This window comes from Heloderma suspectum, chromosome 3 (genome assembly GCF_057233095.1).
Source record: "Heloderma suspectum isolate Gila_16-S chromosome 3, 16-S_ref, whole genome shotgun sequence".
Lineage (NCBI taxonomy): Eukaryota > Metazoa > Chordata > Lepidosauria > Squamata > Helodermatidae > Heloderma > Heloderma suspectum.
Window position 1 is genome coordinate 319,016,801 of NC_139460.1, and position 11,495 is coordinate 319,028,295.

General features: G+C 47.2%; 1 long non-coding RNA gene across 1 annotated transcript; it reads left to right on the forward strand.

The window, feature by feature from the left end:
• Positions 1 to 2,279: 2,279 nt before the first annotated feature.
• Positions 2,280 to 10,479, forward strand: LOC146351607 (uncharacterized). Its single transcript, XR_014788909.1, has 3 exons — positions 2,280 to 2,545; positions 7,878 to 8,064; positions 9,291 to 10,479. It is a non-coding gene; the product is annotated as an uncharacterized LOC146351607 (long non-coding RNA).
• Positions 10,480 to 11,495: the final 1,016 nt, after the last annotated feature.

Genomic DNA, 11,495 nt, shown 5'->3' on the forward strand with positions numbered 1-11,495 from the left:
GTAAGCGTTGCAGGCCGGCGGCAGGGCATGGAAGCCTTGGCTAATAGTGAGTGCCCAAACACCACAGAGGGCCTACTGAAGCTGATGACAAGGGCCAAATCCTGCCCTTGGGGGGGGGGGGGGGCAATGTGGATTTACAAGGTTCTCAGATTTCCCCCAAACACTGATCATATAGGGCTTTTCTCGCTTTTCTGCAGTTTTTTCCCCATTTTAAAAGGTTGACAGGCCTCTCCTAGGGCTCAGTTCCTGGCAGCAAGGGCTTTATGCTAAAATACGTGGGTGTTTTTTGGTATTTTGGCCTTGCCCACCACTGGAATGTAGCCCCTGAGAGCTTCTCTGAAACTGAATTCAGCCCTTGGGCCGAGAAAGGTTCCCCACCCTTGATTTAAGGAGTGCCGGGCAGCTGGAGCCCCCACTATTTTAATTAAGAACATAAGAAGAGCCCTGCTGGATCAGACCAAGGCGCCATCTAGTCCAGCAGTCTGCTCACAGATTGGCCAACCAGCTGCCCACAGGAAACCCACAAGCAAGACATGAGTGCAACAGCACCCTCCTGCCCATGTTCCCCAACAACTGGCATACATAGGTTCACTGCCTCTGGTACTGGAGGTAGCACATCGCCATCAAGCCTAGTAGCCATCGATAGCCTTCTCCTCCATGAATTTCTCTAACCCCCTTCTAAAGCCATCCAAACTGGTGGCCATCACTACTTCCTGTGGAAGCGAATTCCATAGTTTAACTATGCACTGTGTGACAAAGTCCTTCCTTTTATCTGTCCTGAATCTCCCACCAATCGGCTTCATGGGATGACCCCACTGGGTTCTAGTTTTTTGAGAGAGGGAGAAAAATGTCTCCCTATTCACATTCTCCACACTATGCATAATTTTGTAGACATCTATCATGTCTCCCCTTACAGCACCTTAATTCCCCCCACAGCACCTCTGGGACCTAACAAAACAGCCTTCTATGATGCTACTTTGGAGCCTAGAGGCACTGTGGGGAAATTAAGATGGAGGCCCCTCCAGCTGCCTGAGGCGGAGCTACTCTCAGGACCTTTTGGTGATGCCAGTCATACCCATGACCAGTCCCTGCTTCCTATCCCTGCTGCTGCCCAGTAAGCTTGCTTGGCATTGGGGGTTGGGGAGGGTTGGGTGTGTGTGCAAGAGGGCCCCTTCAAACCTGATGCTGGTCTTGAAGAATTATCAACCTCCCTCGGAGGCCACTCCCTGGGTTTCTGCATAAACAGTGCTCTGGATGTGCTTCCAGATTTGAAAGAAGCAAGTCCATAGGAGAAACTCATACAGAGAGACAAGACGCAGGCTCCTTGGAGTGTGGGTGATTCTGCTGAATTTCTGTAATGGGAGTGAATGAATGGTCCAATCACACCTGATGGCTGAGAAGTGAACTATCAGCTCCCAGCAAAGGTTGATGGGAAAGAGGCAAAGTTCAGAGCAGGGAATCCTACAGAGATCCAGTGGGCAGCCTCCTCTGTCAGTGGGTACTTTGAACCAGGTGCCTGTCATGGAAGCACTAAGGGTTGCCATGAGTCCGATCACACCAAGTGAGCCCCCTCACACACAGTAGTCAAGGAGTCTGAACTTGATTGCTTGGGGCACTTTTCTCCTGGCCCGACTCAGATACCAGAAGCGAGGGAAGTGCTTTAAGTCATAGAGCACACTCAGCTGGGGGTAGGGGGGGGACAGGATTCTGTTCCTCTCATCAGTGCACATCTCTCAGTGCAAATACTATACCAGGGATAGGCAATGGGGGCCCTCCGGATGGTTTGGACCACAACTGCCATCAGCCCAGCTAGCATGGCCAATGGTCGGGGATTCTGGGAGTTGTAGTACAAACGATCTGGAGCCACCAGGTTGCCTATCTCTGCAGTAGGCCCAGTTCTCCCTGTGGAGGAGGCAGCCCAATGCATTGGGCACATAACCTAGCATGGCTTCCCCTGTCATATCTAGCTGATCTTCTTTGCAAGCCTCCAGTAAAACTAAGTCAGAGGTGGGGAACCTCAGGGCTGGGGGCCAAATCTGGTCCTCCGGGGTTCCCTAGATGGCCACACCCCTTTCTCAAGACCCCCCCCCCCATTCTAAAAGGCTGAAATTCCTCTCCTAAGGTTTAGTTACTGGTAGAAGTAAGAGCTTTAAGCTACAACATGTTGACACTTTTTATATATTTGGCTCCACCCTTTTTGCCTTTGGCTCCAGCCCTTTTGCCATTAGCGCCACCCCTTTGCCTTTGGCTCCACCTCTTTGCCTTTTGGCCCACCCACCACTGGAATGTGGCTGCCAAGAGCTTCTCTGATATTGAATTTGGCCCTTGGGCTAAAAGAGGTTCCCCACTCCTGAAGTAAGGCATTACCTGCCGTCCTACTGATGATCCCAGGTGTGTCTGCACGTATGGTTAGGGCTGCTTGCAGAGCGACCATGGTACAGAGACACAATTCGCTCTAGCTGTGGGCAGATGCTACTGGGACAGTGTGGGGGCAAACACAGGGTGGATCCAGGAAGTGAGGCGGGTTTCCAGAAGTTCCTGCTTGGTAAGAAATTTACCCTCATGTTTCCTTCCTTTCTTCCTTTCTTTTCTTTTCTCTTCTTTTTTCCTGTCCTTTCCTCCCTCCTCCTTCCCTAGAGTGTGTTTGAAGACGAGGTAATAAATAATAAAAATGCATATGGAATTTGAATATGAATGATAAGAACAGCTGTGTGTATCCATTATGAATGAACATAAACAGAAATGTATAAACTGAGATTTGGGGGGCTTTGGGAAGAATTAGTGTCTTTGTTCCTGGATTTTTTTCCTATCAGAGCTTGAACCAAAGCCATTTGCCTAAACTCCCCTGCACTAGTCGAAGCCAGGAGCTTCATTTTGCCTTGGCTGGGAGCCACCCTGAATTCTCTTCAACAGCTCGGTTAGACCTAATCCTAACAAATTTGCCCGGAGAAATGATTCTCTTATTACATAGCCTCATTTGAATGCTTTCCAAGGTTAATTTCAGCTACCTCTGTTTCAAAATGTCTCCCCACCCCCCACTGACTACCACTTCCCATGTCCCCTTATTTTTCCTGTGCACTCCCCCACCCACCCACCACCCCACCGCCCCCGGCCTGCGGAGAACGGCTCTGATCTAAACGTCGCTCAAACCCCAAAGACGCAATTGGTTTTAAATTAGAAAATAATGCTCCGTGCGTGTTTTTGCTTTCTTTCACCGCACATGGTTACAGAGTTTACCCAGAGGGAGGGTCTAAAGCCAAGTGATTTACTTTGTAAAATTAATTGTAGCTTTCATGGGTTGAAATGGCCCCCGAGGACAATACCCGACAGGCATTTACTCTTGTAATGTTATTGACTTAGTTTATAATCTGATTCCAGTTACCCTATTTCCTCCTGCCCCCTCCTCGCAGCCATCGCTGTGCCACAGCCTCCAATGTTTTCCTTGTCTTTATGGGCCTTTGCATTGTGAAGTTATAGGCCAGGCGTCCTGGAGTCTCCAAGCCGAGTGGGAACCCCATACTCCTAAGGGCCAGTTGCCAGCAGAGGATGGAACTTCGGAGTCTGCATCACATCTTTATAAGGCTTCAGGGCGTGCAACAGACTGCGGAAGGGATCGAAGCCTTACCTAAAATCAGACTTACCCTGGAGAGAAAGGGGAGGGAGGGGAGACAAAGTTCATTAGGTAGAGTCTCTGTCAGATCCATTATTGAAGCATCCAAGGGGGCGAGGAAGCGAGCATTTAAAAGTCATAAACGAAGAGAATATAGGAGGATATAAAAGGACAGGACTGAGCGTCTATGGTTGGGGGGAGAGAAAGTGGAAATAGAGCAGGGGTTCTTGAGCTTTCTACAGCTGGGGCCCTCGTGAGAGAGCTGAAAATGACTGAGCCCACCAGTCACAAAATGGAAGTGCAGGGTCAGAACCTGTTGCAAAATGGTGGCAGATGGAGGCAGGGTTTGGCATCATCCATTGGCAATTACTGATATCATTTTATATTGACAGCTAATCCCTCTTTAGAAAGTGCTAAATTCTTTGCCACAGCTATTTTCTTGTAGCAGAGAGTTCTGTAGTTCAGCTTTCCTCCACTGAAGTTCAGACATTGGATCTGGAGAGTTACTATTATTCAGCCTCTCCATTTTAGGCAGAATTTGCTGAAAGCCCTTTATTTTATATTGATTTCCTCCTCCCACCACATGCTTCTCAAAGTCTTCTTACCCATCTCCTATCTTTCCTTCTCCCCTGTTTCTTTCACAGTAGGAATGTCAGAGAAATCTGCAATGGAACCAAATGAGCTAGGATGTTCATGAATCCACCCTGTGGATTCTGCAGTGAACCGACTTTTCCCTTGTCAGGTGGATTCCACGGACTTGCAGACTTTTCTAACCTTTGGGAATTTCACACAAATTTCATCGTAGAAAAATATGCTAAATTTTAAAAAACTGGCCAAAAATAACCCATAGGCTAAAGTGTGAAAATGCACGTAGGGGGGATTTGCACAGTTTTGCATGTGCGAATTTGCACAACTGTGCATTTGCAAAATGTAAATGTGCACACATTCAGAAACAAAAATTTATTCTGTCGGTGGGCAGACAACAGGACAAAAGGCGCCTGACAATCCGCGAAACACAGATGGAACGGATTTTACACAATCCCTACATCCTTATTTCACACTTAACTTGCACCCTGTCCCCAACTGCCAGTTTCTTTATTTCATTCCTTCCTCCTGCTGTTTTCACACTAACTTTCTCCTATAATGGCTTCCCCCATTCTCCCTTCTTCTTTATTCCTAGATTTTAGAAGTGGTTAGTATTAAAAATATTAGCCCTGCTTTCTAACCAGCTCTTGCTGCCGCATGTGCCTATTGTGCACAGCATGGCCATGGAGTAGAGTGGTCAATCAAAGAGGGACAGAGCAGTCTGCAGCACTGACTGAGACCCACAAGTGGGCTGAGACCCACAGCTTAAGGACACAGATACAGACTACCGACAAATCCTAAGGAGCCCTGGGGACTGCAGTCCTACATGCGGTGGCTAGGGTTTTCGGACAGTCTCAGCACTTTTTAAACTACATTCAAAAAGTAGAAAATGAGTTTCGGCTTAAAACCTGTCCCTTGGCTTTTGGTAGCATCGGGTGACTGTAACAAGAGTGTCTGGACATCCCACTGTGTCAATAGGATGTGTCAGGGTGACCAAATGACCTACTTTACAGAGAACAATCCTCTGTTTTGGAGAACTGGCAGGGGACAGTCCTCTCTTTGAAGAGGTGTCCAGCCCAAGTCTGATCTAAAGTCAAAGAAAGAACCATCAGAAAGGAGAGCAGGAAGGGGCCTTGAATTTGCCCCTCAACAGCACCCGGACAGCAGGCTGAGAAGGCACACAGGTCACCTGGTCACAGTTTCCCCCACTATGGTGAGATTTCTTGTATTTTTATTTAAATCATACTTACAATTTCTAAATTTGCACTATACGTATAAATTTACATATGTGCCTATTATGCAAATTGGCACACACTTTCGTCCTCCTTTTTTTTTATGCATTTCCTCTTTTCCGGCAATGTGGAAGTGGCCGCCCTAGGATGAGTCCAGACGAGAGCCTATCTCCCACTCCTGAGCCCAGAAGCTTTGCAAGAGCAGCAGCTGGCTCCCCATCACATATTCAGCATTGTCTATCTGCCCAGAAAGAAAATATAAAATGCTTGGTTTTGCCTTGTAAACTCGTGTCCTGTCTGTTTCCCTGAGCAGATTGCATCTCCAAGCGAACTGGGCATCTGGATGAGAGATTTTTTATAGAGATACATATTTGTTCAGCATATGTTTAGAACTGCGCATTACACTATAATTTCCTCATAACAGGTTTGTTTCGCTGCTTTACACTTTCCCCTACTCAAATCTTTATTGTTTCCTTCACAAAATAAACTCCATTTTGCTTTTTATGGCTGTCCTGGATGCTCATTTAAAAGAGATATGAAACGGAGGCATCCCAAGACACAATGAATCTGTGTGCATAGAGATGCTGTGGAATTTAGCTTAGGTTACCACTATACAGTGAAATCCACTGTCCATCTCTGTGTGGGGCTGCCAAATGGCAGGATTTTACAGGCCTAGCTAGAACTTTATCCTCTTGGACACTTACCAGGTTTGGGGGATGCAAAGCCAAAAATACAATTATTAGTCCGTATGTGCGAACTCTCATCTCACACTCATACACATCACATATCCAATCCTACATGCAGGACTAGGCATTGTTGGGTACCTGCTGAGGGCTTACACCCCAGCAGGGGCCGACTGACAAGAGCCCTCTGGACCTGCTTCAGGTCTCCCTCATCATTGCAGCCTGCATGTTCACTTGCCTTTTGCTCTGATCCAAGCAACAGTGGTGGTGAGAAGGTGGAGTAATAGATGCCATAGCCTACTGGCTCACTGGCTCTCTGCCTCTCAAGCGAGCAAGTAGTAGCAATGATGAGAAAGAGAATGAGGAGCAATAGAAGCTAATGACAAGGGCAGTGAGAAGTTAGACTCACTGGGGGAGGGGCCCACTGTGGGGGTCTTGCCAGCACAGCCTATATGCACACTTACTTGGAAGTAAGTCCTACTGTGATTAATGGGCACATAACTTTCGCACTAGCCTCCTGATCCTATCGATGTTGACTTGTAAGTAGGGATGTCCGTTGTGGAGAAATCTGACTTTGGGTGGGGGGGGGGGTCCACTGGATTTCCGCAGAGCCCCCAAATTGGCTTACATCTGAGGACTGAGCTGCAGGTTTCTTCCCAAAATCCAGGAACGTTTTTTTTTTAATTGTGTAAATAGCTATTTGTGCAACTTGTGACCACATTTTGTGTAATTTGCACAAATTTTGGTGGCAATTTGTGTAATTCACGCAAATTATGGCCAGAATTTGTGCAAATTGCCCAATTTAGAAGCAAAATTTGGGCAAATTATGGCCTCAATCTGTGCAATTTGCAGATGCAATTTGCACACATTGCTATTTCTGCAAATTGTAAAAACCTCAAAATCCATGAATCTGCATCTAGTCAGGCCTGTTCGCGAATTTGGGGAGGGTTAAAAAACGAGCTGAAGCCTAGGGGGACCGAGCTGATACAAGCTTGATGAGCTCCACTCCCCAGACAGATTTTCTCCAACATCCCTACTTGGAAGTCAGTCCCACTGTGTTCTTGGGGCTTGCTTCTAGGTAAGTGTGCATAGAATTCCAGCCTTAAAACCTACCTACATGGTCCGGAAGAATGGACTGTGTCTTAGCTCCCCTAGGTAAGATACAGACTGTGCATGTGCTGAAGCTCATGTTCTATTCCAAAATTAATAACAATTTTTTTAGACAGCAATCCAAGCTCACCACAAAGGTGAGCATTACCAATGCATGAGTTTTGACCAATGAGCTGACTACCTATGAAATTCGGCAGTGCCGCTAGCTGCTACATGAAGAAACCTGCCTCATAGAATTAGAAGCACATGGAGAGTGAAGGGCTGGACTTGCCTGATCTTGTTTGATCAAATCTCAGAAGCTAAGCAGGGTCAGCCCTGGTTAGCACTTCAATGGGAGACCGCCTGGGAATCAGGCTTCCTGCATTGAGCGGGGGGTTGGACTCGATGGTCTTGTAGGACCCTTCCAACCCAATGAGTCTATGAGGTAATTGGCCCTGCTCTTTATTGGGTCTCATAGCTGAAGGGGCCAGAAAAAGGCAAGCCATGAAGACAACATCAGGGCCTGCTCCAGCTGAACTGTCCTCTTCCTAACCCCACCCCAGGCCAACTAACATCAGGTAGGAAGGAACAACCGATGCTAGCTGGTCCTCCAAGCGGGCCAGCCATTCGGTTTCATTTTTGGCGCAAGTGGTTCACAGCATATCCATTGTATTTTAGAAATGTGGTAAGCCATTTTGAAGATTGCTGTTGAAAAGCGAGATATACAGAGCACGCTCCGGGAGAGAGCGCAGGACAGGAAGGCCTGGCGTGCTATGGTCCATGGGGTCACAAAGAGTCGGACATGACTGAACGACTGAACAACAACAACAACTGAATAAACCATCAATTTCCCATGGTGCATTTGGTAAGATGACACAGCAGACATATCTGTCAAGACTCCCAACCTAGCATTGTGCAGCAGCAGCAGCAGGTTCAAAGTGCATCTCTGCCCCTCAGCTGACTCTCTTGTCTTTAACAAAGGCCACCTCTTAGCCACTCCAATTCCTGTTAGCCTTCTGTGGCCATTTTAGATGGATAAGGGGATAAGGGGGCCAGGTAATGAGACATTCCCTTCATAAATAAAACCCACTCTGTGCATGTTCACCTTGCCCTTACTTTTTTGAAAGAAAGAAAGAAAGAAAGAAAGAAAGAAAGATTGTTACCCTTGAAGAAACGATGTGCATGCCCAGTCCATCACTTTATTTATATAATGCTTTTCTGAATCCTACAGCAGCCTTCCTCAACTTGGTGCCCTCCAGATGTGTTGGACTACAACTCCCATCATCCCTGCCCAGGATGGGGTTGTGGTAGAACACACCTGGGATGATGCTCAGCAGGAGAAGGCTTCACCACACCCGATGTGGTTCACAGCCATGCACGACAGCTAGCGGAGGCTGGTGGCTCCTATGCCAGTGGGGCAGTGAATCCACTCCAGGTTTCAGTCAGAACCAGTCAGGACTCTACAGGAGCTATTCAAAGTGCTGATCCTTCACCCCAAAATGGGTTCAGCACCTTGGATAGCTTGTTTAGTGTTCTGACAAGTTCTGACTAGAAGCGGATTCACCGCCCCACTGACATATGAGCCACCGGCCTCCACTGGCAAAAGGAGCAAAACAAAAACAGGAGCACGTCAGCCGTCCCTCTCCAGTCCCCACAAAAAGCAATCTGGAAGAGTTGTATAATAAAGATCTAATTTAACACACACACATACTGCTATATCAAAATAAACCATTCATAATTCATCACTAAGATGATGAGAGCAAAGAAGGGTTGCAACAGCAGAACCAGCCTTTCAAAAGGGTGCGAAAGAGCCCTTCTGGCCTAGGCGATCAGGCCCTCTCTCCTCTGGCATGGGATGCATTTCTCAGAGACCAGAATTCTTTAAAATAAAAGCCATCAACCTTGACCCCGTATCCCGTCCTCTGTCACCCATGGTTCCCGTTTGACCTGCCACATCCTGGCATTTTGTAAATCAAAAGCTAATCATACAGCACTATCTCATTAAAGATGCAAAATCTCATTAAAGAGGCAAAATCGGCCTCCTGCAATTAATTTGCATCAATGTTCCTCAGTATTCCTCTTCCTTACCAGGCACCAGGCAAGATTCTCAGGCTGGAAGCCCCGACTGGCAGGCAGCGATGGCTAGAGGAGAAAACAGCAGATGCTCGAGGTGCAGGGGAAGTGGCCGGTTTCTCCATCAAGCCCGGCGTGGTTTGCTCTGTCAGCAGCTCCCCAGCAGCTCAGGCAGAGACGTCTCAGGCTTCCCCATCAACCAAATTTAAGTAATTGGGACATTGCGCCTGAAACACTGGTGGCCACTGTTCCCCATTCCCCTCACTGGAGCGCCCTGGAATGATGCAACATCCTGGGTCTTCTGGGAAAATAAAATGGCAGCTGACAGGAGCATCTGTGACTGCAGAGATGGGGAACCCACAGAGAAAGCCCCCTCCCAATGACATCAGGGGATGGGGCTTTGGGGAACGGGGTGGGGCTTCTGAGGGAGGGAGGGAGGGAGGGAGGGAAGGAGGGCCCACCCCCCACCCCCACCCCCCACCCCTGACATCATCCATCCCCCAGGGGTAGACCAGGAAGCAAATTTGGTTCCCAGGATCAGAACAATTCCCACCCCTGCACTACTTGCTGCCACTGGAGAATGGTAAGCACACACACCCCACCCCCGTAGGTACAAAAGGGCATGAATGGATACGAATGTAAGTAATGAAAAATATATCCGTTTGTAACCATTCCTTATTACCCATGGCATTTTTTTCTGAGTGAATGATGGTTTTGCCAAGTGGCCCCTGTACCCATATCTCATTTGTTCCCAAACAAGAGGGCACCCTTTGTTTCTTTTGCCAGTTCCTTTTCACAGGGTGTTGTCTCTGAACTCCAGCGACCTCACAATCTTGGCTGCAGTTCTGGGTTTTGTTTTGTTTTTAAAGCTCACCTAATTGAGGAATTCAGGTAGAAGGAAGGAGTGTGGGGATTTTGCCTCCGTCTATTTCCTTGAGGTTGTTGTTCTGTGATTTTTTGGCCATGTATTATATATTTGCTTTGCACCCTCCCGAAAAACAGAAGGTTGAAAAACCTGTTCTGGACGTTCCTACAGAGCACCCAGTCTGAAGATGCCCCCAGGCTGAATGGGTCATTCAAATAAACAGCAGCTCACAGTACCCCAACATCCGGGGCTGTTGGAATTAACACTCGCTGCATGACTTGTGTCTCTTCCGCTACTGTTCTCTCCCATTAAATAAACTTGCCCTGATGATTTTATCACTCCTGCTAGCCTATACACAGTGGTTGTTGTTGTTGTTCAGTCGTTCAGTCGTGTCCGACTCTTCGTGACCCCATGGACCACAGCACGCCAGGCCTTCCTGTCCTGCGCTCTCTCCCGGAGCGTGCTCAAGTTCATATTCATTGCATCCGTGATGCTATCTAGCCATCTCATCCTCTGCCGTCCCCTTCTCCTTTTGCCTTCAGTCTTTCCCAGCATCAAGGTCTTTTCCAGGGAGTTTTCTCTTCGCATTAGGTGGCCAAAATATTGGAGCTTCAGCTTCATTATCTGTCCTTCCAATGAGCACTCAGGGTTGATTTCCTTTAGGATGGACTGATTTGACCTCCTTGCAGTCCAGGGGACTCGTAAGAGTCTTCTCCAGCACCACAGTTCGAAAGCATCAATTCTTCGGCGCTCAGCCTTCCTTATAGTCCAGCTCTCACAGCCATACATTACTACTGGGAAAACCATAGCTTTGATTAGACGGACCTTTGTCGGCAAGGTGATGTCTCTGCTTCTTACTATGCTGTCTAGGTTGGCCATAGCTTTCCTCCCAAGGAGCAAGCGTCTTTTAATTTCATGGCTACAGTCACCGTCTGCGGTGATCTTGGAGCCCAAGAAAGTAAAATCTGTCACTGCTTCCATTTCTTCCCCTATACATAGTGGTAGTGGAGATTAATTTTGAGATGATTCACACATGCATATACTAGGGCTGCTCAAGGATTTCATTCAGTCCACATTTTTAAGTGAACCGACTCAGTTTCCACTTTTTCAGACTAATACGTGGATCAGAACACAGTTATCTTCTAGTTTTGGGATTTCTCCAAATTTTGAAATACAATTCTCATTTCAAAAAAAGGACTAAAATGCATAGTAAAATGTGTTTTAGGTTAAAATGCATTAAAAATGTCCATGTTAGGGTAAAATGCATGAAAATGCACATTTTGGTGGACAAAATGCATTAAAAATGTCCACACTGGGGTAAAAAGCATGAAAATGCACTTTTTAAAAATTGTCCCAAG